The sequence below is a fragment of the Bos grunniens genome, chromosome 18 (genome assembly GCF_055505025.1).
Source record: "Bos grunniens cultivar Pamir isolate PY7600 chromosome 18, Bosgru_T2T1.0, whole genome shotgun sequence".
Classification (NCBI taxonomy): Eukaryota; Metazoa; Chordata; class Mammalia; order Artiodactyla; family Bovidae; genus Bos; species Bos grunniens.
This window is the reverse complement of record NC_141182.1, coordinates 17,309,710-17,321,208: the sequence shown is the minus strand read 5'-3', so window position 1 is coordinate 17,321,208 and position 11,499 is coordinate 17,309,710. Positions and strand designations below refer to the sequence as shown.

General features: G+C 46.5%; 1 long non-coding RNA gene across 3 annotated transcripts; it reads right to left on the bottom strand.

The window, feature by feature from the left end:
- Positions 1-251: 251 nt before the first annotated feature.
- LOC147353170 (uncharacterized) lies at positions 252-7,303 on the bottom strand. 3 transcript variants are annotated; one of them, XR_015144988.1, is made up of 5 exons: positions 6,215-7,303; positions 5,735-5,801; positions 4,792-4,891; positions 4,473-4,640; positions 252-2,714 (listed from the first exon to the last, which is right to left on the bottom strand). It is a non-coding gene; the product is annotated as an uncharacterized LOC147353170 (long non-coding RNA). The 3 variants fall into 3 exon arrangements; XR_015144989.1 differs by having other exon boundaries at positions 4,473-4,635; XR_015144990.1 differs by having other exon boundaries at positions 6,415-7,303.
- Between the last annotated feature and the right edge of the window lie 4,196 nt (positions 7,304-11,499).

Here is an 11,499-nt window from a genome sequence, read left to right as displayed (position 1 = left end):
TATGCCCCAACCAGTAACGCTGAAGAAGCTGAAGTTGAACGGTTCTATGAAGACCTACAAGACCTTTTAGAACTAACACCCAAAAAAGATGTCCTTTTCATTATAGGGGACTGGAATGCAAAAGTAGGAAGTCAAGAAACACCTGGAGTAACAGGCAAATTTGGCCTTGGAATACAGAATGAAGCAGGGCAAAGGCCAATAGAGTTTTGCCAAGAGAACACACTGGTCATAGCAAATACTCTCATCCAACAATACAAGAGAAGACTCTACACATGGACATCACCGGATGGTCAACACTGAAATCAGATTGATTATATTTTTTGCAGCCAAAGATGGAGAAGCTCTATACAGTCAGCAAAAATAAGACCAGGAGCTGACTGTGGCCCAGATCATGAGCTCCTTATTGTGAAATTCAGACTGAAATTGAAGAAAGTAGGGAAAACCACTAGACCATTCAGGTATGACCTAAATCAAATCCCTTATGATTATACAGTGGAAGTGGGAAATAGATTTAAGGGACTAGATCTGATAGATAGAGTGCCTGATGAACTATGGGATGAGGTTCGTGACATTGTACAGGAGACAGGGATCAAGACCATCCCCATGGAAAAGAAATGCAAAAAAGCAAAATGGCTGTCTGGGGAGGCCTTACAAACAGCTGTGAAAAGAAGAGAAGCGAAAAGCAAAGGAGAAAAGGAAAGATATAAGCATCTGAATGCAGAGTTCCAAAGAATAGCAAGAAGAGATAAGAAAGCCTTCCTCAGCGATCAATGCAAAGAAATAGAGGAAAACAACAGAATGGGAAAGACTAGAGATCTCTTCAAGAAAATGAGAGATACCAAGGGAACATTTCATGCAAAGATGGGCTCGGTAAAGGACAGAAATGGTATGGACCTAACAGAAGCAGAAGAGATTAAGATGAGGTGGCAAGAATACACAGAACTGTACAAAAAAAGATCTTCATGACCCAGATAATCACGATGGTGTGATCACTCACCTAGAACCAGACATCCTGGAATGTGAAGTCAAGTGGGCCTTAGGAAGCATCACTATGAACAAAGCTAGTGGAGGTGATGGAATTCCAGTTGAGCTATTTCAAATCCTGAAAGATGATGCTGTGAAAGTGCTGCACTCAATATGCCAGCAAATTTGGAAAACTCAGCAGTGGCCACAGGACTAGAAAAGGTAAGTTTTCATTCTAATCCCAAAGAAAGGCAATGCCGAAGAATGCTCAAACTACCACACAATTGCACTCATCTCACACACTAGTAAAGCCATGCTCAAGATTCTCCAAGCCAGGCTTCAGCGGTACGTGAACTGTGAACTTCCAGATGTTCATGCTCGTTTTAGAAAAGGCAGAGGAACCAGAGATCAAATTGCCAACATCCACTGGATCATGGAAAAAGCAAGAGAGTTCCAGAAAAACATCTATTTCTGCTTTATTGACTATGCCAAAGCCTTTGACTGTGTGGATCACAATAAACTGTGGAAAATTCTGAAAGAGATGGGAATACCAGACCACCTGACCTGCGTCTTGAGAAACCTATATGCAGGTCAGGAAGCAACAGTTAGAACTGGACATGGAAAAACAGACTAGTTCCAAATAGGAAAAGGAGTACGTCAAGGCTGTATATTGTCACCCTGCTTATTTAATTTCTATGCAGAGTACATCATGAAAAACGCTGGACTGGAAGAAACACAAGCTGGAATCAAGATTGCCGGGAGAAATATCAATAACCTCAGATATACAGATGACACCACCCTTATGGCAGAAAGTGAAGAGGAACTAAAAAGCCTCTTGATGAAAGTGAAAGAGGAAAGTGAAAAATTTGACTTAAGGCTCAACATTCAGAAAACGAAGATCATGGCATCTGGTCCCATCACTTCATGGGAAATAGACAGGGAAACAGTGTCAGACTATATTTTTGGGGGCTCCAAAATCACTGCAGATGGTGAATGCAGCCATGAAATTAAAAGACTCTTACTCCTTGGAAGAAAAGTTATGACCAACCTAGATAGCATATTAAAAAGCAGAGACATTACTTTGCCAACAAAGGTCCATCTAGTCAAGGCTATGGTTTTTCCAGTGGTCATGTATGGATGTGAGAGTTGGACTGTGAAGAAAGCTGAGCGCCAAAGAATTGATGCTTTTGAAGTGTGGTGTTGGAGAAGACTCTTGAGAGTCCCTTGGACTGCAAGGAGATCCAACCAGTCCATTCTGAAGGAGATCAGCCCTGGGTGTTCTTTGGAAGGACTGATCCTGAAGCTGAAATTCCAGTACTTTGGCCACCTCATGCGAAGAGTTGACTCATTGGAAAAGACTCTGATGCTGGGAGGGATTGGGGGAAGGAGGAGAAGGGGACGACAGAGGATGAGATGGCTGGATGGCATCACGGACTCGATGGACATGAGTCTGAATGAACTCTGGGAGTTGGTGATGGACAGGGGGGCCTGGCGTGCTGCGATTCATGGGTCGCAAAGAGTCGGACACGACTGAGCGACTGAACTGAACTGAACTTGACCCGGTGTGGTGGGGTGGGGAGGTGCTGGTATCTGAGAGAAGGAAGAGAGTGCTTCCCCAGGGCCTTCCATTCAGGGCTGATCTCGTATAAGTTCCTCAATAAATATCTTCTGTAGGTACTGTATGTCTCACACGTTTCTTACTGTGAAAATGTGATAGCTCCATGATTGTATCCAGCAGAAGCTGCATCCACCTGCCAATAACAGAGATAAAAAAGGACAGTGGCCTGTAAAAGGCTGATGAGGTGGGTGATCTGGGTCAGAGTTGCCAGACACCCAGGCTCCTGCCAACATTCTTCTCCACAGCCCTTCATCCCTTCTTATGTGGTGCCCATTCTCAAAGTTACCTCATTGTCCCACATGGCTGCTAGAGCCCTGAACATCACATCCTGGTCCAGGGAAGAAGCAAAAGAAGAAGGAGTAAAGGGCTCATTTTACATGTAAGTTATTTCTTAAGGAGCTGCCCTGGAAGTCCCACCCAAAAGCCTCTGCCTACAGCTCATTGGCAGCCCTGGCTCCAAAGAGGCTGGAAAGTATGGTCATGAAGGCAGATGCATTGGCACCTGAAAGAACACCAAAGCTCGGTCCCTAAGAAATGGACAGGAAATGGACAGGAGACAGGCCCCCAGGAGTCTCTGCCCCAGTGGTACATAGCGTGGGGCTGGAGACAAACCTGACTCTGTTGCCAAGTAGCTGAGCAGCTTTGACATGGCTTAGCCTCCCAGAGCCCAGCCCATCCATCTTCACAATGAGAATAATAGCAAGGTCATCCCTTGAAGTGATTAAATGAGATGGGCATCTGGGATTGTTCTCACAGCACTAAGCACACACTTAATGCAGGAAGTCAGCACCGTTCTCAGTCTGGACTTGGCAAGCAACCTGAAATACCTTTCCTTTTCTCCTGCTCCTGCCTCACATATGCTCACCTGCATCTCCCATTTCTGTCCCGTGTCGAGCTTCCCAGCTGATCCCACAGCTTCTGGGTCACTTCTGGTTATGGAAACCCTCCAGTCTTGCCCAGTCCAATTCAGTGTGGTTCAAATCTTTCATCTCGTATCCTGTTTCAGCCTCCTCCCATCCCCCGAAGCAGAGGTTGTCAATGCCCACCCCTGGCACTCATGTTTCTGGCACATATTGGGAGCTCATGGACTTTCCCGCCATGCACATGACACTATCGGGTGTGGGTCCAACCCTCAGTGAGTGACAGGGGAGCTGCAGGTTGCATGCCCATTGGGCCCCTGGTGGAAAGCGCAGGGGAGGTGTTAGCCACGTGGCCCACAGCAGGAACTACTTAGTGTGGCAGGCAGTCTTTGATTGGCTTCCTCCCCTCAATATCTCTGTCCCCACTTGCTTGGCAGCATCCTGAGGCCACTTATCAAGTATTCACCCTGAATCCTGTCCTTGGGCTCCCCCCAAGGACATTTACTCAGTCCCCAGCAGTGGGGGAGGCACCAGAACTGGTGAGAACAGCCCACTCTCATGGCCCATGCCCCACTTATGTGTTCCAGCTCCTACTGTGATCAGCAGGGAGAGGAAAGCAGTCTTTTCCCCTCACTGAAGCTACTGGAACACTCTCATTCCCATCAAACCTTTACAGCTGCATCTGAGTACTGTAGGGTTTCATGGGGAGGATGTCAAGGAGTCCCTCCACTATTCCCTGACATGGGCAATGCCCTCTGGCTGACCTCTTCCAACAAGCCCTCAAAGCACCCCCCCCCCTGCAACTCCCCTGCTCCTTCTGTACAGCCTCTTGCTGCCAAGGCTCCTCAGTGAGGGGCAGTATCCTCAGACAAGGACTGCTGAGAATACCCAAGCTGGCCTGCCTTCTGCAGCATCCTCTGGGCCCCGAGGAAGCATATGCATCCTGGCCACTCAGTGGTGCAAAGTGCCTACAGCTCTACAACCCTCTTTCGCTGTATCCACTGGGACAGGCTGCTCCAGCAGCCTCTCACCTTCAGCATGTCTGGCCAGGTGTTGGTTCCAGTCTCTCTGCTTCTGTACATTTTCACATTCCCGGGGAGACTTGCCAGGCTGTCCATGAATTCTTCCACTGGCAGCCACAGAGGACCCACAGGTTTCATCAGCTCAGCCAGAGTCCTGCCTATGAGTGCGATGCTTGTCTCGAAAGAGAAAGAGAGAGAGAGTTTGCTTAGCGTTGCACCCAGGTGAGACCACCCCCCAACCCAGGAAAGAGGGAAAATAAATTGATGTGTCACCCCCATTGAACTATCAGTCAGGAATCCTAGAGATTCCCCAGACCTGTCTTCACACCTGGGAGGGGAGCATGGCAGTGGAGGCAGCAGCAGCATTTCTACCACGTCTTAGTAAGTCCTGGGGAAGGAGTTTGCTGGCCATTTTGCTGCTCTCAGGGCTGTGGAGAGAGAGAGAGTGAGAGTGAAGTCACTCAGTCGTGTCCGACTCTTTGCGATCCCATGGACTGTAGCCTAGCAGGCTCCATCCATGGGATTTTCCAGGAAAGAATACTGGAGTGGGTTGCCATTTCCTTCTCCAGGAGATCTTCCCAACCCAGGGATTGAACCCGGGTCTCCCGCATTGCAGGCAGACGCTTTACCGTCTGAGCCACCAGGGAAGTGGAACGTAGTGCCATCTGTCCTGAGCCTGGGACTCTAACCAGAGTGCTGAGGTAACACGATAAGCCCTAACCAGTGTCCCCCAGTTCTGTTACTCTTATTTTGATTGTGACTTTCACAGCTACATCGAGCATATTTCATTCACCATGGCCTCCTCCAGGCAGTCCTCCTGGCCTCCTCCAGGCAGTCCTCCTGGCTTAGGCACTTGTGGAAACATGGTTGTTCGCTTCTTCCCTTAGTGGCTCCACTCTGATTTCCTGATGTTCCCCAGAATCTTCTTTGGCTTCCAAGCCTGAGTTTCCCAACCCAGGCTGGCACTAGAAACGCCTGTGGTCTGGCCAGAGCAGGGGACTGGAAACAAGTTCTGAGAAATTGCTCCAGTGTTATCACCTTGAGGAATGTGTGTGTGTGTGTGTGTGTGTGTGTGTCTGTGTGTGGTTGTTGTTTAGTCGCTAAGAAATGTCCTACTCTCTGTGACTCCATGGACTGTAGCCTACCAGGCTCCTCCATCCATGGGATTTCCCAGGCACATACTGGAGAAGGTTGCCATTTCCTTCTCGAGGGGATCTTCCTGACCCAGGGATCAAACCCACATCTCCTGCATTGGCAGGCAGTTTCCTTACCACTGAGTCTGCAGGGAAGCCGGGTTTATATACACTTATATCTTTATATAGAGATGATCTCTAGAACCTGTAATGGGAAGGGAATTGGGTGGTTAGGGATGGAAGTATAAGAGTTATATTTATAATAAGAACCAGCGCTGTGCTGAGCACTTGACATACAGTAATTCATTTAATTATCATAACAACTCTCTACAGTAGGTGTTATTATTATGTTTATTTTACAGATGAGGAAGCTTCATTTTTTTAATTGTTTCCCTTTAGGCTCACATTATTTATTTAAATAAATAGAGATGAGAAGAGGCAGTGGACAGATGGCTGGACAGAGTTAAGCTTTTCCAGGTGAAACTATTTGACATCCCTAGCTGAAACCCTCTGCTCTGAGGATACCATTCCCACCAGAGTGAGTGCTAAGACTTTTCCGAAGACTCCAGAGGGTGGAGCAGGAGGCGAGAGAACCCCTTGGCCATGACCTCTACCCACCTGTGCTTAGAGCTGAACTCTAAGAGGCTTGGTGTTAATGAGGCCTGGACCAGCAGCTGGAGTTATCACCTTCTTGTCCCATCTCAATAAATCACTGTCTCCCTGATGAATGGCTCAGAGATGAGATCTGAGTCACCCTACACAATGCTTAAGAGGAGACACCACCAAACATGACTTGAAGCATCAGATGAGCTCAGTACCTTGTAATGGGCCGTGGGAGCAGGCAGGAGCAGCCCAGGATCCACTGTAACTTGATTCCTCCCAGGAATGGGGAAACCACGTGTGTATCACAGTGACTTCCCTCAATTACAGCTGAAAACCAATGAGATCATGCCTGTAACCTCCTCCCAGATCCTCAGAGAGAAGGAAATACCCTCTGGTTCCTGATTAATTCCAAGCTTGCGGTGGTGCAAACTCTCTTCCCTCTAATCCAGCCTTCTTTCAGAGCCCCCCACCCCACAGAACCAGGTGCATGAAGTTAGTAGATGGTTCCTCTTCCTGAAGATAACCCTTACTCACCTGGGTTGAATGGGCAAAGTGAGGCTCCACAATGGCTATGTGACCTTCAGTATTTCAGGACACTTCTGGACTCGGGTTGTGCTCCGCCCTCTCTCTGCATCCATCAGCTCCACTTTGCTCTGTTCCAACCCAGTTTTGAATAAACGCTTCCTTCGTGGGGGTAAGCTGACTGCCTCAAGCTCCAAGTCTCCATCCTATCCCTAAGCACCCCCGTTGTCCCAACAAACATCCCACAATGCACGCTCATTGGCTGGCTGGGGTCTGGCCCCCAAACCTGGACCATCCACAGATGGAATGGAAAGGTCTCCTTAGACCTGGAAAGCCAATCACACACACAGCCCTAGATTCCAGGAGCAGGTGTCTGTGACATCCAATCACAGGGCCCAGGCATGTGGGGAAGAGTCCATGGAGGAAATGCAATGTGGCCCCAGGACTGTCCCGAGCCATGTGTAAAATCACACCGTGGTAGAAATAGAAGAAACTTTGGAGAACTTCTCATCCCACCCCCTCATTTTACAGATGAGGAAACTGAGTCCCAGGGAGGCCATCCAGGACCCTGCAGCAGAGCTGAGTCACCATCATGTTACTCCATAAGAACAGTGCCAGCAGAGCCCAAGGGTGGGGAACACACACTCTGTCCCCCTCACCTTCTTGAGAGCACATTTTAAAAATTCTCTTAGAAATCACAAGAGATTCAATATCCTGGCTGATATTGTACAATAGTTTTGGAAAATGCTTATCATTGGGAGAAATTGGGTAAAGGGTACACAGAGTCCCTCTGTACTATTTACAATTGTTGGGAATCTACAATTATCTTAATAAAAATTTTAGTTAAAAATCTGTGAGAGGAATCTCCTCAGTGTTCTCCATATTAGCTGTACCAGTTTGCATTCCCACCAAGGGTGTAAGAGGGTTCCCTTTTCTCCACATCCTCTCCAGCATTTATTGTTGTAGACTTTTTGATGGTGACCATTCTGACCAGTGTGAGATGATACCTCAATAGAAACTGGAAATAGAAGTGCCATATGACCCAGCAAGCCTGCTGGTGTACATACACATCGAGGAAACAAGAATTGAAAGACACACATGTACCCCAATGTTCATTGCAACACTGTTTATAATAGCCAGGACATGGAAGCAACCTAGATGTCCATGGGCAGATGAATGGATAAGGAAGTTGTGGTACATATACACAATGGAATATTACTCAGCTATAAAAAAGAATGCATTTGAGTCAGTTCTAATGAAGTGGATGAAACTGGAGCCTAGTGTACAGAGTGAAGTAAGCCAGAAAAAGAAACACCAATACAGTATATCAACATATATATATGGAATTTAGAAAGACAGTAATGATGATCCTATATTCAAGGCAGCAAAAGAGACACAGATATAAAGAACAGATTTTGGGGCTAGGTGGGGAAAGGTGAGGGTAGGACAATTTGAGAGAATAGCATTGAAATGTATATTACCATATGTGAAATAGATGACCAGGGCAAGTTTGATGCATGAAGCAGGGCACTCAAAGCTGGTGCTCTGGGACAACCCAGAGGGTTAGAGTAGGGAAGGAGACGGGAGAGGGGTTCAGGATGGGGGGACACATGTGCACCCGTGGCTGATTCATGTCAATGTATGACAGAAACCATTATAACATTATAAAGTAATTATCCTCCAATTAGTATAAACTATTTTTTAAAATCTGTGAGAGGAATTTTAAAATGGCATGAAACTGTATACCTAGTTAAGACAGTGCTTGCTGTGTTTAGCTCATCAAACTACCCTCGGAACCAAATAGAGAAATATAGAAAAATGACGCATATGTGTGTTCAGTCGTGTCTAACTCTTGGTGACCCTATGGACTGTAGCCCACCAGGCTCCTCTGTCCATGGGATTTTCCCAGCAAGAATACTGGAGTGGGTTGCCATTTCCTCCTCCAGGGGATCTTCCTGACTCAGGGATCAAACCTGCATCTATTGCATCTCCTGCATTGCAGGTGGATTCTTTACTACTGAGCCACCAGGGAAGCCCATTTAGAACAATGATAGGAAAAGTATGAAAATATATACGTAAGTGTGGCATTGACCCACAGTATTGGTATGGATAACAAAGTGCTAATCGGATAGCGGCAGAAGCAGAGACAGCCTGGAGTCACTGGTTGGAGACAGCACCTGCAACATCCATGTAGCAAGAGTGGTCAAAGTGGCCAACGTAAGAGCTGATTCCAAACCGCCTGCCTGACCTGGAGGGGTGAACAAAAGGAGGGAAAATACACACATGCACACAACACACACACACACACGTACACACACACACACACACACACATGCACGCACTTCATTTTCCTTCCCTCCCCTTCTTCTGCTTCCCCTTGGTTTCTTCTCTCTACTGAGTAGACAAAATTCAGTCCAAGAGAGCCAGCATTTCTGCCCCCAGAGGTTAAAAACAATGTAAGGTTCTTTTGTCACTGCCTTGGACACATTTATACCTCCGCCTTGAGAAATCCTTTAGAAAAAGATGTGTTAAAAGGTCCTCAGAATTTCCAAACTGCAATTTTTCTCTAGAAGATAATTGGCCTGGCCCCTCTGCCCCTGTGTGCTCACAGGCCCCAGAAGGACACAAGAAACCATCCTCCAAAGCCTCTTGGATTCAGCGTCCCCTTAGGAGTTTCATTACTGAAAATGCGCTTCATTTTTATTGTGTGTCCCAAATTCACTTGATCATAAAGCAAAACAGGGGTTTTGCCCTCATCTGGAATAAAGAACATGCATAAGAACAGAGAGGTCAAGAGCTTTCTCTGAGGTCACACAGCCAGTCAAAGTCCTCCGGGAGCAGAGTCCTCAGCCTGGCATGCTTTCCCCTCCACCTCAAGGCCATCTTTTGATACTTCGAATACAGAATATCAAAGAGAAAATTACCACCCATTTTCATTAAATTCCAGCTAAAGTCAAGAAAACCTCAACTGCTCAGTATACCGTAATTAGAGAATATTTTAGTTTCACACTGCTTAGCACAACTCCAATATTCAGATAAATACTATGTTAAAAAAGTTTCATGAACTATGAATTGGAAGTGATCTGGGACATGTAATCTACGGCCTTCACTCCTTGAGAAATCTGAAGTAAAATGGAGAGAAAGGATTTAATCTAGTTTGGGGGGCAGAGCCCAGAGCTCATAACCATGACCCCCAGCACCTACTGAATACTCGCCTCATAGCTGGTGGTGCACAGCTGTTACCCGACCTAATCTCCACACAGTTGAATGCAGTGGATATCATCAAATACATTCCCATCTTACAGATGAGAATGTAGAGGCTAAGAGAGGTCAGGTAACTCGCTTACGGCGACACACGTGGTGAGTAGCAGTATCTAGAGTTGAGGCCAGGGGAGTTAATTTCAGAGACCACTGTCAAAACCACACTGTGCCATCCTCACCTTACCCAGTAGTCACATGGCTCCAGGAAGTGTTTTGCATCAGACAGACTTCATTTTGTGCCTTGGCTCTGCCACCTCCTACCAGACAACATTTAGCTACTTAACCTCTTAGAAATACAGTTTTGTCATTCTCATCAAGAAGATGAGCATTATAAGAGCACTTACCTTATAGAGTTATTGTGAGGACTGAGATAATCGATGAAAATTACCTACCCCAGGTCTTGGCCATAGTATATAAAGTTTGTTCTCTTATTTACTGGTTAAATATGTGTCTGTGTGTGTGCATGAGTGTGTGCATATGTGCGTGCATGCACGGGCATCCCTCATGTGGTAACCAGCCTCCAAATTAATTCCTAATGATCCCCACCTCCTGATATTCATATCCTTGTGTGTTCTCGCCCTAAACTACACCTGAGTCAGTCTATGTGACCAACAGAACATAGGAGAAGTGAAATATGTCTTTTGCAAAAGTAGGTGATGACTATGACTCCATATTGAACTTCCCTGGTGACTCAGTGGTAAAGAATCTTCCTGTCAATATAGGAGACACAGGTTTGATCCCTGGGTTGGGAGGATCCACTGGAGAAGGGAACAGCTACCCACTCCAGTATTCTTGCCTGGAGAATCCTATGGACAGATGGCTACAGTCCATGGGGTTGCAAAGAGTCAGACAGGACTGCAACTGAGCACATGACTGCATCTTGAGGGGTCTATCTATCTATCATCTATCAGATCACTTGAGGATGCCAACAAATACATCATTAATGGTTCTGTGGAAAGGAGCACACAGCACAGAACTGAAGCCTCTGTCTAACAACTGAGGTCATTCAACAACCACATGCATGGAAAGATCCTCCAGCCCAGCCCAGGATTCAGATGGTGGCAGCCCCAACAGACAACTTGACCACTGTCTCACAAGAGATCCTTAGCCAGAACAACTCAATTAAGCCACTCCTGGATTCCTGACTCTCAGGAGATGTTATTACACAGAAACAGCTAATGCACCCTCATTTGATCTGGGCAGGGATGGGGGGATCTGTAGGGTTGCAATGAAGGTCTTTTGGGGCCTCAGGCCAAGCCCAGAGGAGTTACTTTTGGAGCCTCAGGCTGAGCCCAGAGGCTTGGCCAAGGTTCTTCAAAGATCCATAAGTACTTGATTAAGATTTGTCCCACTTAACCCTCCATGTACATCTTCCCGTTGGTCTGCTTCACTGGGTTTGCTTTTAGAAGCTGCTTTTAATTGTCTTGAAACAGAATCCCGTTCCAAGCCATCAAGCAACAGAAATAAAGGTGTTTGACATGGGGGAAATAAAAACATTCTTTTCATTTACACATCAG